Here is a 15725-nt window from a genome sequence, read left to right as displayed (position 1 = left end):
ACCGGGGGCTCCTGGATCCGAAGAGCGCGTGCTTGCCACAGGACAGCTTGCCAAAGGAGGTCCAGAGAAGTGAGCGTCCACCCACCTGAGCCCCAATCCTGGTGACCTGGAGGGAAAGCTGCACCCGACCCCGTGTGGCCGGCGCCTCCTCGCAGCCCTGGCGGCCCCCTCCTCTGCCCTGTTGTTCTGCCTTTTCCACGATGGCAATGGAAGTGTCCGGCGGCACACAGCCTTCGGGGTCTGGCTTCTCACTCGAGCAAGTGCACCCCGGTCGGTCTCGTTCCTCCTCGCTGCCGAGTGGTTTTCTATCACGGGGACGCTCTGTGGTTTCTTACCCCTCACCTGCTAAACAGCATCATGGCCTCGTGAATAAAGCTGCCACACGCCCTGCTGGCTGCAGCCACTGGGGTACTCATGAATAAAGCCGCTTTCAGCGGCGTGCAGAGGGCTCGGTTCGCTCAGGGACACCCAGGAGCGGGGCTGCTGGCACGTGGTGAGCCCCCCACGCTGTCTTCCGGGGCAGCTTCTCCCGGCTGCCTCCCCACCAGCAGCGCGTCTGTGCGGCACTCGGCACTGTCGGGTCTTCTTTATTTAGCAACCCTGATCCGCAAGCAGGGGTAACTCGCTGCGGCTGTAATTTGCATTTCCCTGATGACAGGTGACGGTGCACACTTCCACGGCCCGTGTGCCATTTGCATGTCCCCTCTGCAAGGGCTAGTGCGACACTCTTGCCCTTTTATTGGGTGGCTCTGTAGGGCCTAGGGTGGGGGGTAAGAACCCCAGGCACCTGTCAGAATCCTGTAGCACCAGGGCTCTTTGCTCTGTTGTAAAACCCTGGAGAAGCGCCGTGACGCTCTGCCTGCACCACGAGCAGCCGGGCAGGCAACAACCAACATCATCCGGGCCTCGCCCAGCATTTGGGTGCCATCTTCAGGAAAGGGGGTCTTCATGAGCCGGGCGAAGCCTGCAAGACTTCCAGGACATGAGCACCCCGTGCACGTACAGCAGTTTAAGAAAACACAGAACCATACACCACAGAGCACCCTTTACTGGAAGTAAGTTAAACCTCTACTGGATGCTGGTGGTCTGGATAGGATGTTGGGGGTGCAGGATGGGATGCTGGGGGTCTGGGACAAGATTCTGGAGGTCTGGGACGGAGTGCAGACGATGAGAAGGTGGACCCCGGTGTTCTAGTTTGCTAATGCTGCCGGAATGCAAAACACCAGAGATGGATTGGCTTTTATAAAGGGGGTTTATTTGGCTACACAGTTACAGTCTTAAGGCCATAAAGTATCCAAGGTAACATATCAGCAATCGGGTAACTTCACTGGAGGATGGCCAATGGTGTCCGGAAAACCTCTGTTAGCTGGGAAGGCACATGGCTGGGTCTGCTCCAAAGTTCTGGTTTCAAATGACTTTCTCCCAGGTCGTCCCTCTCTAGGCTGCAGTTCCTCAAAAATGTCACTCTTAGTTGCACTTGGGGTATTTGTTCTCTCTCAGCTTCTCCAGAGCAAGAGTCTGCTTTCAACAGCCGTCTTCAAACTGTCTGTCATCTGCAGCTCCTGTGCTTTCTTCAGAGTGTCCCTCTTGGCTGTAGCAAGCTCGCTCCTTCCATCTAATTTTATATAGTGCAGCAGTAATTTAATTCAGACCCACCCCATGGGTGGGCCAACACCCCCATGGAAATTATCCAATCAGAGTCATCACCCACAGTTGGGTGGGGCGCATCTCCATGGAAACACTCGAAGAATTACAATCTAATCAACACTGATAACGTCTGCCCACACAAGATTATATCAAAGATAATGGCGTTTGGGGGACATAATATATTCAAACCAGCACAGCCAGGCACAGCTGTGACCTGACCCCACCAAGGGGGAGGGAGGAGCCACCTGGGGACGGTGAAGCGCTGCCTCGACCAAGGGCCACAAGGCGAGTGGCAGAAAGATGCGAGAGCACCGCGCTCTGGCTGGAGGCAGCGCGGGGGGTGTGGGGAGCAGCCAGGGGTTGTGGGGAGCACCTGAGAGTCGTGGGGAGCAGCCCGAGGCCAGGCCGCAGGAAGAACCCAGGGGTTGTGGGGAGCAGCCAGGGGTCAGGGGGAGCAGCCAGGGGTCGGGAGGAGCAGCCGGGGGTTGGGGGGGCAGCCCGGGGGTTGCAGGGAGCACCCGGGGGTTGTGGGGAGCAGCCGGGGGTCGGGGGGAGCACCCGGGGGTTGTGGGGAGCAGCCAGGGGTCAGGGGGAGCAGCCCGGGGGTCGCAGGGAGCACCCGGGGGTTGTGGGGAGCAGCCAGGGGTCGGGGGGAGCAGCCTGGGGGTCGCGGGGAGCACCCAGGGGTTGTGGGGAGCAGCCAGGAGTTGGGGGGAGCAGCCTGGGGCCAGGCCGCAGGTGCACCAAGGCCGAGCGTCCAGGCGAGGGGCCCGCGGTTGGGGAGACGAGTTCCCGAGGAGCCGGCGCTGGTCCCCGCGGCTGGGCTGACCCTGGATTCATCCTGTGGCCGGAGTAAACCCGACCCAAAGGACTGGTACCGTGTGATCTTGCTGATGTGAAATAAATAGGAAGAGCAAATTCATAGTCAGGAATTAGAATTCAGGTTACCGGGGGCCGGGGTGGAGGTAGAGAAGGGGGAGTTAGTGCTTAGATGGCACCCCTATTCCTGTTAGGGGCGAGGGAGAAGTTTTGGCAACAGATGGTGGAGCCGGTGGCACACCATGAGCCTGATTAGCACCACGGGGTCGTGGACCTAATGTGACCACAAGGAGAAATTTTAGGCCGTCTGGATGTTACTAGAATACAGATTTTAAGAAAAACAGAGCCCTGCACAACACAAACAGTCGTCCCCAATGTAAACGATGGACACAGTTAATACAATTACAACAATGTCCCTTCACCAGTTGTGGCAAATGTGCCACAGTGATGCCAGGTGCTGATGGAGGTGGATGGGAACTCTATTTTCTGCATGATTTTTCTGTAAATTTATAACCTCTCTAATAATATATATATACATATATATATACATATATTTTTTTTTTTTAATACAAGACAGAAAACAACCCCCCAGAGGCAGGGAAGGTCTGGAAGGAGTGTGCGGCTGGGTCAGCGCTGGGTTGCCAGAGTGAGCACATTCGTCTGAAGAGTCAGACACAGACACGCGTAGGCTTGTGTGGTGCAGGGTCGGTGCTCAGACGCTCGTCCCCCGGCTCTGTCACCGACAGGGCCTGGACAGCCTTCCTAAGCCTGGGTCCTGCGGACGACCAGGTGGGCGTGGGGGCCTGGGCACCGCCGGGTGCTGGACAGCAACCGCAGCCTCCAGCCACCAGGTGTCACCAGCATCCCCCAAGTCGTGGCACCAAAGATGCCTCCAGAAATTGCCAAGAACCTCCAGGGCAAAATCGCCCCCAGTCCCTAGCCGAGAGGCAGTGATATCCAGCAGCAGGAGCACTCGGCACCGGATCCGACTCCAGACACCATCTGCACTAAATGGACAGCTCTCTGGGGAAAAGAAAGGACCAGGTGAACCAGACGGCGAGGAGGTGCTCACAAAGAAAGAGGGGAAAGCATGTCAGATGGATGCGGGGCAGCCTCGCTGAGCCACCGAGCACAGGGCAGGCAGCAGGATGCTGGGCCCAACCCAGGGGACAAAGCAAAGTAAACACTGAACTAACCAATGCAGGGGGCGCGGGCACAGCGCATTTTCAGGGGAATTCTGAGTGACGCAAGCTTGAGGCCCCTCCCCAGGGCGAGTGCTCGGTGACTGGCCCAGGGGACGGGCTGCCCAGTCAGGGCTAACGCCACACTGCATCCCGCCCCCGACCCCAGTGAGGCCAACGGCACTGCCCTCTGTGGCACCCACACCCAGACCCACAGCCCGTCGGACCAGGAGGAAACACCAGACAAACCCACTGAGGGGTTCCCCAGCCCCGGCCGGTCCTCCTCGACAGCGTCAGGGGCACGAAAACCAAGAGAGGAACCGTCAGGGCTCAGAGATGAAGGAGACACGACGAAACGCCACGCAGGGCCCTGACTGGATCCGGGGACAGACAAGGACAGTGGGGGGACCCCGGGTGGGACCCAAATGGAGCCCACAGCCCGGTGAGCCGGCCCGGACCACACTCCTGACGGTTCCTCCAGATGGGCCAGGGCTGGGGCAGCAGCATCAGGCAAGCACAGGAGGCCCCAGGCTGTCTTTGCAACTTCCCTGTAAATCTAAAATTACTCCAAAATAAAAAGTTTCAAAAATCACCATGAGAATATACACAAGTACAATTACTTCTCATACATTGTTGTATTCATGACTTTGCTGAATTCAGTTATTAATTCAAATTATGTGCTTGTAGATCATTTTGTACTTCATATATACAGTCATACTGTCTGCACATAATGACTGTTTTACTTTTCCTTTCCAATCTTTATACATCTTATTTCTTTTTCTTGTCTGATTGCTGTAGCTTGAACCTCTAGAACAATGTTAAGTAGAACTTGATGTTGGACATCCTTGGCTTCTTCTCAACCTCAGGGGAAAATGGTCAATATTTTACACTGACTGCAATGTTAGCTATGGATTGTTTTCAGGTATCAGAATAAAACTGTCCCTCTTGTGGAGTGTCTGTGTGGCTGAGTCCTGACCCAGTTCTGAAAGCCAGTCAGAGCTCTTTATAAGCCGCCTGCAGGCCATGAAAAACACTCCTGACCAACCTGCTAGGGAGGCTTCTAAACAAACACCAAAACCCATGCCAGGTGAGCTGCCCACGCGCTGGTTACATCTGGGACCAACATGTTAGGTGCACTGAGGACAAAGCCCAGCTCCTCCCAGCTCAGTGACCTTTGCCCACTGTCCGTCTGCCTCCACCGGAAGGCCGAGCCCTGGCTGGGGGGTTGGGCCTTTCTGTCACAAGAGGGCTGCACTGGGGCCAAGCCCTGGGGGGAGCACCCCCCCATGCAAAAGGGGACCAGAGATTGGGGTGCCCCACCCCAAGAAATAGCTGTGTGGAGTGTGTATTAATGGTGTTAAGGAAAAGTATCCAACACTCAGGGAGCAGGCAGAAGGATGACTGCTCATCTTTTCAGTTCACTCTGGAATACTGTCTAACAGTCCACCCAACCATTATTTAATTCGTGAGGCTATATCCGTTTGCTTTACTGTTTACTATTGAACGGGGCCTCACTCTCTGCAATGACATGTTAACTTGTGGATAATGACCTAGTGGAGAGGCAAACGATTTCAGTAGAAAGCTTTCACTTTTGTAGTTATGCTGGCTTTAAAAACCAAACAACCTGAGCTTGAGAAGTTACATCAGAGCTCGTCCCCCGCAGAAGCTCTGAACAACCAGCAAGAACCGACACAGATACCTTCCCGCAGCTCCAGAGAACAGAGCACTGCAGGATCAGGGCAGGCACCGATCACAGAAAAGCCGTCTTCAAACAGCTGGATTACTGATGTTAACACAGGCGGGGGTATCTGGGGACTCTGTATTTTCTGCATGATTTTTCTGTAAACCTACAACTCCTCTAATTAAAAAGTACATTGAAAAAAGGGGAATGAAGGACATTGAGGCTAATCTCTGCTGAAATCAACTCTCACAAGCTCAGCTGCTTCTCCTCTGTAACCAGCTCTCCAGAGGCTGCTGAATCAACTCTCAGGGGACTCGGCTGAGGTTTCTTTGTAACCAAGTCTCCCCAGGCTCTGCTGCACCATATAAGGCCTCCTCTTCCTCCTGTCTGTGTGGATCACTGACTTCCTTTCTCAGTTGGTTGCCACTGGGAAAGAGCCCCCTGCACCTGCTGAGCACCAGGTCTGAGCCACAAGTGCAGCCGGCAACAGGAAGGTCCTGGCCTGCCCTGGCCCTGGGGAATCTTATGTCTAACGGGATGGGAAGGTGTGCCCAGGCGTGCCAGGAGGAAGGAGTCTGTGCTGGTTAGGCGGGTGCCGGGAAGACGGTGGAATAGAGAGGAGCGCAAGCTTCTCCTCCATGAAAAACTAGAGAAAAGGTAGAAAATTCCCAGCTCAGCGGTTCCAGGTACACGCGGCCAGAAAGGGACCTCCATGGTACATACTGTGGACTTGGACGAAAAAGCAGAGAAATTACATCTGAAAGCACAGTGCCAGTTTATTCAGCTGGGACTGCCGCTGGGGCTGGCAACTGCCAGCTGGCCACTGAGCAGGGGATGGAGCAGCTCTCCACTCCCGTGCACCCAGCTCAGCAATTACTGGGGAGATAATCCTCCACAGCCACACGGCCAGGAGCTCCTGGGACGGAACCAGGAACCAGCAGACCTGAGTTGACAGCACACAGAAAACGTAGTGCGTTTACTCTCCCTCCATGGAGGCCAGGGGCGTGCATGGGTGAGAGGCAGGGAGACGTGCAGGTGCCACGAAGAAGCACAAGGAACCCCTCCCACACCCCAGAGACCGCAGGCACACAGTGGGCAGGGAGCATGGATGTGTGAGCTGGAGGGTGAGACAGGCAGCCCCACAGCCCGAGAGTGATCCACTCAGAAGCCCAGAAATCACTGGACCCATGGTGCCCTGGAGTGTACTCTCTGGTGAACTCCTTGGGGTCCACCCCACAAGCCTGAGTGCACAGAGAATACTGCAATGACTGGAGTTCCACCTGGTGTGGACCCCACCCAGTTTCACAGGTGCAGTTGAGGGAGAGCTGGCTTGAGGGTGAAAAGTGGCTCAAGAGCACTATCTGCTAGTAGGGCAGGAAAAGTGCACTTCAACAAGCTGTGTCTCTGCTGAATTCTATATGAATGTCCAAAGAATTCTGCATCTCCCAAAATAACCTCATCAAGATAAGCAAATGCCCCAAAGCCAACAGAAACTCACAAAGCAGATGAAGACCCAAGAAGATACAGACAAGCCAAATGACCAAATTAAAAAGCAAGAGGAGGGAGACACAGAACTTGGGGCAATTAATCAAAGAAGTACAAACAAATCTGCAAAACAACTTCAATGGGTTGGCTAAAGACATAAAGGACATCAAGAAGACTCTAGAAGAGCATAAAGAAGAATTTGAAAGTGTAAATTAAAATATAAGAACTTATGGGAATAAAAGATACTGTAGATCAACTTAAAAATATACAAGAGACACAACAGATTTGAAGAGGCAGAAGAAAGAATAAGAACTAGAGGACAGACCAATTGAATGCAACACACGAAAGAAGAAATGGTGAAAATAATTGAAAAAATTGAAATAGATCTCAGAGAAATGATAGACAACATGAAGCACACAAATATAAGAATCACTCATGTCTCAGAAGGAGAAGAGAAAAGGGCTAGGAAGAATATTCGAGGAGATAGTTGGGGAAAACTTTCCAACCCTTGTAAAAGACATAAAGATGCAAATCAAAGAAATCCCTCAAACTCCAAATAAAACAAATACAAGTAGGCCCACTCTGAGACATACACTGATCAGATTGTCAAATGCTGAAGAGAAGGAGAAAGTTCTGAAAGCAGCAAGAGAGAAGCGATTCATCACAAAGGAAACCATGTAAGACTAAGTAATGAACACTCAGAGGGCACCACGGAGGCAAGAAGGCAGAGGTATGACACATTTAAGATTCTGAAAGAGAAAAATTGCCAACCAAGAATTCTTCATCCAGCAAAGCTCTCTTTCAAACTCAAAGGAGAGATTTAAATTTTCATGGACAAACAAATGCTGAGAGAATTTGTTAACAAGAGACCTGCCCTCCAAAAAATACTAAAGGTAGTTCTGTCAGCTGAAAAAAAAAAAGAAAGGAGAAAGAGGTCTGGAGAAGGGCACAGAACTGAAGAGTATTAGTAAGGGTAACTTAAAGGAAAAAAAAAGAGAGAGAGAAGGGGGAAATAGATTTGACAATTAAAAACCAAAGGGTCAGCAAAGCTGTCCTTCAAATATGAGGGAGAGCTCAAAATATTTTCTGACAAACAGACAATAAGAGACTTTGTGAACAAGACACCTGCCCTACAGGAAATACTAAAGGGAGCACTACAGAGTGATAGGAGAAGACAGGAGTAGGTGGTTTGGAACACAATTTGGGGAGATGGTAACAGAGCAATGTAAGTACACTGAACAAAGATAACAATGAACACGGTTGAGAGAGGAAGGTTGGGAGCATGTGAGACACCAGTAGAAAGGAGGAAAGATAAAGACTGGGACAGTGTAACTTGGTGAAATCTAGAGTATTCAACAATTGTGATAAAATGTACAAATATGTTCTTTTACGAGGGAGAACAAGCAAATGTCAACTTTGCAAGGTGTTAGAAATGGGGAGGCATTGGGGGAGGGATGCAGTCAACGTAAACCAGAGACTGTAACTAACAGAATCATTGTATTATGCTTCCTTTAATGTAACAAAGGCAATATACCAAGGTAAATGCAGATAAGAGGGGGGATAGGGGAGGCATGTTAGACAATTGACATTGGTGGTATTGTCTTACTCTTTACTCTGCTTTGATTTAAGGTTATTTTTCCTTTTGCTGCTTCCTAGCTGTCATTTTTCTTCCTCTTTCTTTTGCCTCTCCACCTTCTTTGACTCTCCCTCCTGCCTTGTGGAAGAAATGTAGATGTCCTTATATAGATAGTGGTGAAGGTGGTGAACACATAATTATATGACCATGCAGAGAACCATCGTTATTTACTTAGGATGGAATGTACAGTGTGTGAACAAAACCATATAAAAAAAGATGGGTTGATGACAAAACCTCGAGGGCAATATACTGAGTGAAATAAGCCAGACACATAAGGACAAATGTTGCAGGGTCTCACTGACAGGAACTAATTATAATATGTAAACTCACAGACATGAAATATAAGGTACCAAGATATAGGACACAAGATGTGAGAATAACTAACAGTGCCAAATGGTGCCTGAATGAGGTGGAAAGGGGAAGCTCAGAGTCATATATGTCACAGAAGGAAAGTTGGAGACCAAAAGATGGGAATGTATAAAACTGAATCCTATGGTGGGCAATGTCCATGATTAACTGTACAAATACTAGAAATCACTGCCATGAACCAGAACAAATGCATGACAATACAATTAAAAGTTAATAATAGAGGGGCATATAGGGAAGAAATATATACCTATTGCAAACTATCTACTACAGTTAGTAATATTACAACATTTTTTCATAAACAGTAACAAATGTACTATATCAATACTATGAGTCAACAATTGAGGGGGGTTGGTTAGGGATATGGGGGGATTCGAGTTTCCTTTTCTTTTTTTCTTTCTTCATCTTTTACTTTATTTCTTGTCTGGAGTAATGAAAAGCTTCTAAAAATTGAACAAAAATTAAGTGTGGCGATGGATGCACAGCTGTATGAGGGTACCCAGGGGCAAGTGATTGTACACTTTGGATCTTTGGATAATTGTATGGTATTGAACAATCTCAATAAAAATAAAAAAAAAAAAAACCAAAGGGTAAGATGGTTAGTTCAAGAACTGCTTTCACAGTAACAACTTTGAATGTGAATGGATTACACTCTCAAATTAAAAGACACAGACTGGTAGAATAGATTAGAAAATACAATCCATTGATACGCTGTTTATAAGAGACTCATCTTAGACCCAGGAACACAAAGAGATTGAAAGTGAAAGGATGGAAAAAAATCTTCCACACAAGCTGAAGCCAAAAGAAAGCAGGTATAGCTATACTATTATCAGACAAAATAGACTTTAAATGCAAAGATGTCACAAGAGACAAAGAAGGACAATATGTGTTAATAAAAGTGGCAGTTCAGCAAGAAGAAATAACAATCGTAACTGTTTATAAACCCAATCAAGGTGCTCCAAAGTACATGAGCCAAACATTAGCAAAACTGAATGGAACAATAGCCATTTCTACAATAAATGTGAGAGACTTCAACACACCACTCTCTTCTACAGATAGAACAACTAGACAGAGGATCAATACGGAAATTGAAAACCTTAACAATCTGATAAATGAATTGGATTTAACAGACATGTATAGAACATCACATCCCAAATCACCAGGATACACATTCTTCTCTAGTGCTCACAGAACTTTCTTCAGAATAGATCATATGCTGGGACATAAAACAAGGCTCAATAAATATAAAAAGATTGAAATTATTCACAGCACATTCTCTGACCACAATGGAATACAATTAGAAGTCAATAACCATCAGAGACTTAGAAAATTCACAAATACCTGGAGGTTAAACAACGCACTCCTAAACAATCAGTGGGTTAAAGAAGAAATAGCAAGAGAAATTGCTAAATATATAGAGATGAATGAAAATGAGAACGCAACATACCAAAACCTATGGGATGCAGCAAAAGCGGTACTGAGGGGGAAATTTATAGCACTAAATGCATATATTAAAAAGGAAGAAAGAGCCAAAATCAAAGAACTAATGGATCAACTGAAGAAGCTAGAAAATGAACAGCAAACCAATCCTAAACCAAGTAGAAGAAAAGAAATAACAAGGATTAAAGCAGAAATAAATGACATAGAGAACAAGAAAACAAGAGAAGATAAATAACACCAAAAGTTGGTTCTTTGAAAAGATCAACAAGATTGACAAGCCCCTAGCTAGACTGACAAAATCAAAAAGAGAGAAGACCCAAATAAACAAAGTAATGAATGAGAAAGGTGACATTCCTGTGGATCCCGAAGAAATTAAAAAAATTATAAGAGGATACTATGAACAACTGTATGGCAACAAACTGGATAATGTAGAGGAAAGGGACAATTTCCTGGAAACATATGAACAACCTAGACTGACCAGAGAAGAAACAGAAGACCTCAACCAACCAATCACAAGCAAAGAGATTCAAGCAGTCATCAAAAAGCTCCCCACAAATAAATGCCTAGGGCCAGATGGCTTCACAGGGGAATTCTACCAAACTTTCCAAAAAGAACTGACATGAATCTTACTTAAACTCTTTCAAAACATTGAAGAAAATGGAACACTACCTAACTCATTTTATGAAGCTAACATCAATCTAATACCAAAACCAGGAAAGATGCTACAAATAGGAAAACTGCTGGCCAATCTCCCTAATGAATATAGATGCAAAAATCCTCAACAAAATACTTGCAAATCGAATCCAAAGACACATTAAAAAAATCATACACCATGACCAAGTGGGGTTCATTCCAGGCATGCAAGGATGGTTCAACATAAGAAAATCAATCAATGTATTACAACACATTAACAAGTCAAAAGGGAAAAATCAAATGATCATCTCAATTGATGCTGAAAAAGCATTCAACAAAATCCAACATCCCTTTTTGATAAAAACACTTCAAAAAGGTAGGAATTGAAGGAAAATTCCTCAGTATGATAAGGAGCATATATGAAAAACCCACAGCCAGCATAGTACTCAATGGTGAGACACTGAAAGCCTTCCCTCTAAGATCAGGAACAAGACAAGGATGCCCGCTGTCACCACTGTTATTCAACATTGTGCTGGAAGTGCTAGCCAGGGCAATCCGGCAAGACAAAGAAATAAAAGGCATCCAAATTGGAAAAGAAGAAGTAAAACTGTCATTGTTTGCAGATGATATGATCTTATATCTGGAAAACCCCAAGAAATCGACAATACAGCTACTAGAGCTAATAAACAAATTTAGCAAAGTAGTGGGATACAAGATTAATGCACATAAGTCAGTAATGTTTCTATATGCTAGAAATGAACAAACTGAAGAGACACTCAAGAAAAAGATACCATTTTCAATAGCAACTAAAAAAATGAAGTACCTAGGAATAAACTTAACCAAAAATGTAAAAGACCGATACAAAGAAAACTACATAACTACATAACTCTACTAAAAGATGGAAAAATATTCCATGATCATGGATAGGAAGGCTAAATGTCATTAAGATGTCAATTCTACCCAAACTCATCTACAGATTCAATGCAATCCCAATCAAAATTCCAACAACCTACTTTGCAGACTTGGAAAAGTTAGTAATCAAATTTATTTGGAAAGAGAAGATGCCTTGAATTGCTAAAGACACTCTAAAAAAGAAAAACGAAGTGGGAGGACTTACCCTCCCTGACTTTGAAGCTTATTATAAAGCCACAGTTGTCAAAACAGCATGGTACTGGCACAAAGACAGACATATTGATCAATGGAATCAAATTGAGAATTTGGAGATAGACCCCCAGATCTATAACTGACTGATCTTTGATAAGGCCCCCAAAGTCACTGAACTGGGTCATAATGGTCTTTTCAACAACTGGGGCTGGGAGAGTTGGATATCCATATCCAAAAGAATGAAGGAGGACCCCTACCTCACACCCTAGACAAAAATTAACTCAAAATGGATCAAAGATCTCAATATAAAAGAAATTACCATAAAACTCCTAGAAGATAATGTAGGGAAACATCTTCAAGACCTTGTATTAGGTGGCCACTTCCTAGACTTTACACCCAAAGCACAAGCAACAAAAGAAAAAACAGATAAATGGGAACTCCTCAAGCTTAGAAGTTTCTGTACCTCAAAGGAATTTGTCAAAAAGGTAAAGAGGCAGCCAACTCAATGGGAAAAAATTTTTGGAAACCATGTATCTGACAAAAGACTGATATCTTGCATATATAAAGAAATCCTACAACTCAATGACAATAGTACAGACAGCCCAATTATAAAACGGGCAAAAGATACGAAAAGACAGTTCTCTGAAGAGGAAATACAAATGGCCAAGAAACACATGAAAAAATGTTCAGCTTCACTAGTTATTAGAGAGAAGCAAATTAAGACCACAATGAGATACCATCTCACATCGATTAGAATGGCTGCCATTAAACAAACAGGAAACTACAAATGCTGGAGAGGATGTGGAGAAATTGGAACTCTTATTCATTGTTGGGGGGACTGTTTAATGGTTCAGCCACTCTGGAAGTCAGTCTGGCAGTTCCTTAGAAAACTAGATATAGAGTTACCCTTTGATCCAGCAATTGCACTTCTCAGTATATACCCAGAAGATCGGAAAGCAGTGACACGAGAAGATATCTGCACACCAATGTTCATAGCAGCATTATTCACAATTGCCAAGAGATGGATACAACCCAAATGTCCTTCAACAGATGAGTGGATAAATAAAATGTGGTATATACACACAATGGAATACTACACGGCAGTAAGGAACGATTTCGTTAAACATATGACAACATGGATGAACCTTGAAGACATAATGCTGAGCAAAATAAGCCAGGCACAAAAAGAGAAATATTATATGCTACCACTAATGTGAACTTTGAAAAATGTAAAACAAATGGTTTATAATGTAGAATGTAGGGGAACTAGCGATAGAGAGCAATTAAGAAAGGGGGAACGATAATCCAATAAGAACAGATAAGCTATCATGGGTAAATTTAAGGTTCTAGGAATGCCCAGGAATGACTATGGTCTGTAAATTTCTGATGGGTATACTAGGAACAAGTTCACAGAAATGTTGCTATATTAGGTTACTTTCTTGGGGTAGAGTAGGAACATGTTGGAAGTAAAGTAGTTATCTTAGGTTAGTTGTCTTTTCTTACTCCTTTGTTATGGTCTCTTTGAAATGTTTTTTTATTGTATGTTTTTCTTAACTTTTTTAAATTATTTATTTTTTATACAGTTGATTTAAAAAAATTAAAAAAAAAAAAAAAAGGAAAACAATATGCAGATCCCCCTTGAAGAGCTGGTGGAGAATGCAGGGGTATTGGCCTGCCCCACCTCGATGGTTGCTGATGTGCTCACAGACATAGGGGACTGGTGGTTTGATGGATTGAGCCCTCTACCACAGGACTTGCCCTTGGGAAGATGACTGCTGCAAAGGAGAGGCTAGGCCTGCCTTTGTGCCTAAGAGCCTCCTCCCAAATGCCTCTTTGTTGCTCAGGTGTGGCCTTCTCTCTCTAGCTAAGCCAACTTGAAAGGTGAAATCACTGCCCTCCCCTCTACATGAGATCAGACACCAAGGGGAGTGAATCTCCCTGGCAACGTAGAATATGACTCCCGGGGAGGAATGTAGACCCGGCATCGTGGGATGGAGAACATCTTCTTGACCAAAGGGGGGAAATGAAAGGAAATGAAATAAGCTTCAGTGGCAGAGAGATTCCAAAATGAGCTGAGAGGTCACTCTGGTGGGCATTCTTATGCACAATATAGACAACCCTTTTTAGGGTCTAATGAATTGGGGTAGCTGGCGGTAGATACCTGAAACTATCAAACTACAACCCAGAACCCATGAATCTTGAAAATGATTGTATAAAAAAGTAGCTTATGAGGGGTGTGCCAGTTTGAGTGTATTATGTCCCCCAGAAAAAGCCATATTCTTTGTGGGGCAGACATAATAGTGGGGATTAAGTTGGAACGTTTGAATTAGGTTGTTTGCCTGGAGATGTGCCCCACCCAGCTGTGAATGATAACTGATGGGATATTCCCATGGAGTTGTGGCCCCGCCCATTCAGGGTGGGCCTTGATCAGTGGAGCCATATATATGTGCTGACTCAAAGAGACTGGATGGAGGGCAGCTGTGAGTGACGTTTTGAAGAGGAGCAAGCTTGCTAGAGAGGAACGTCCTGGGAGAAAGCCATTTTGAAACCAGAACTTTGGAGCAGACGCCAGCCACGTGCCTTCCCAGCTAACAGAGGTTTTCCGGACGCCATTGGCCATCCTCCGGTAAAGGTACCCGATTGCTGAGGTGTTACCTTGGACGCTTTGTGGCCTTAACACTGTAACTGTGTAGCCAAATAAACCCCTTTTTATAAAAGCTAATCCATCTCTGGTGTTTTGCATTCTGCAGCATTAGCAAACTGGAACAAGGGGTGACAATGGGATTCAGAAAGCCACAAGGACCACACTCCCCTTTGTCTAGTTTATGGATGGATGAGTAGAAAAATGGGGGAAGGAAACAAACAAACAAACAAACAAACAAAGGCACCCAGTGTTCTTTTTTACTTTAATTGCTCTTTTTCACTTTAATTATTATTCTTGTTATTTGTGTGTGTGTGGTAATGAAGGTGTCAGGGATTGATTTTGGTGAAGAATGTACAACTATTTAATGGTACTGTGAACAATCGAATGTATGATTTGTTTTGTATGACTGCGTGGTATGTGAATATATCTCAATAAAATGAATATTTAAAAAAAAACATAAAATTACAGGTACAAGAAGTGCAGCATACCCAAAACAGAATAGATCAGAATAGACCTATGCCAAGACACTTAATAATCAGATTATCAAATGTAAATGCATACATTAAAAAAAAGAAAGAGCTAAAACCAAATACCTAACTGAATGACTGAAGAAGCTAGAGAATGAGCAGCAAAATAACCCTAAAGCAAGTAGAATAAAAGAAATAACAAAGATTAAAGCAAAAATAAATGATCTGGAGAACAAAGAAAAAAAAAAAGAATAAATAAAACCCAAAGATGATTCTTTGAGAAGATCAAAAAGATTGGCAAACCCTTAGCTAGACTGACAAAGTCAAAAAAAGAAAAGAAACAAATAAACAAAACAGAAATGAGAGTGGGGTCATTACTGTGGATCCCAAAGAAATTTTCAAAATCATAAGAGGAAACTATAACAACTGTACATCAACAAACAAGACAATTTAGAGGAAATGGATAATTTCCTGGAAACGCATGAACAACTTAGACTGACCCAAGAAGAAACAGCAGACCTCAACAAACCAATCACAAGTAAAGAGATCCAATCAGTCACCAAAAATCTTCCTACAAAATAAAAGCCCAGGGCCAGGTGGCTTCACAGGGGAATTTTGCCAA

The sequence above is a fragment of the Choloepus didactylus genome, chromosome 15 (genome assembly GCF_015220235.1).
Source record: "Choloepus didactylus isolate mChoDid1 chromosome 15, mChoDid1.pri, whole genome shotgun sequence".
NCBI lineage: Eukaryota > Metazoa > Chordata > Mammalia > Pilosa > Megalonychidae > Choloepus > Choloepus didactylus.
This window is presented reverse-complemented; position numbering follows the sequence as displayed.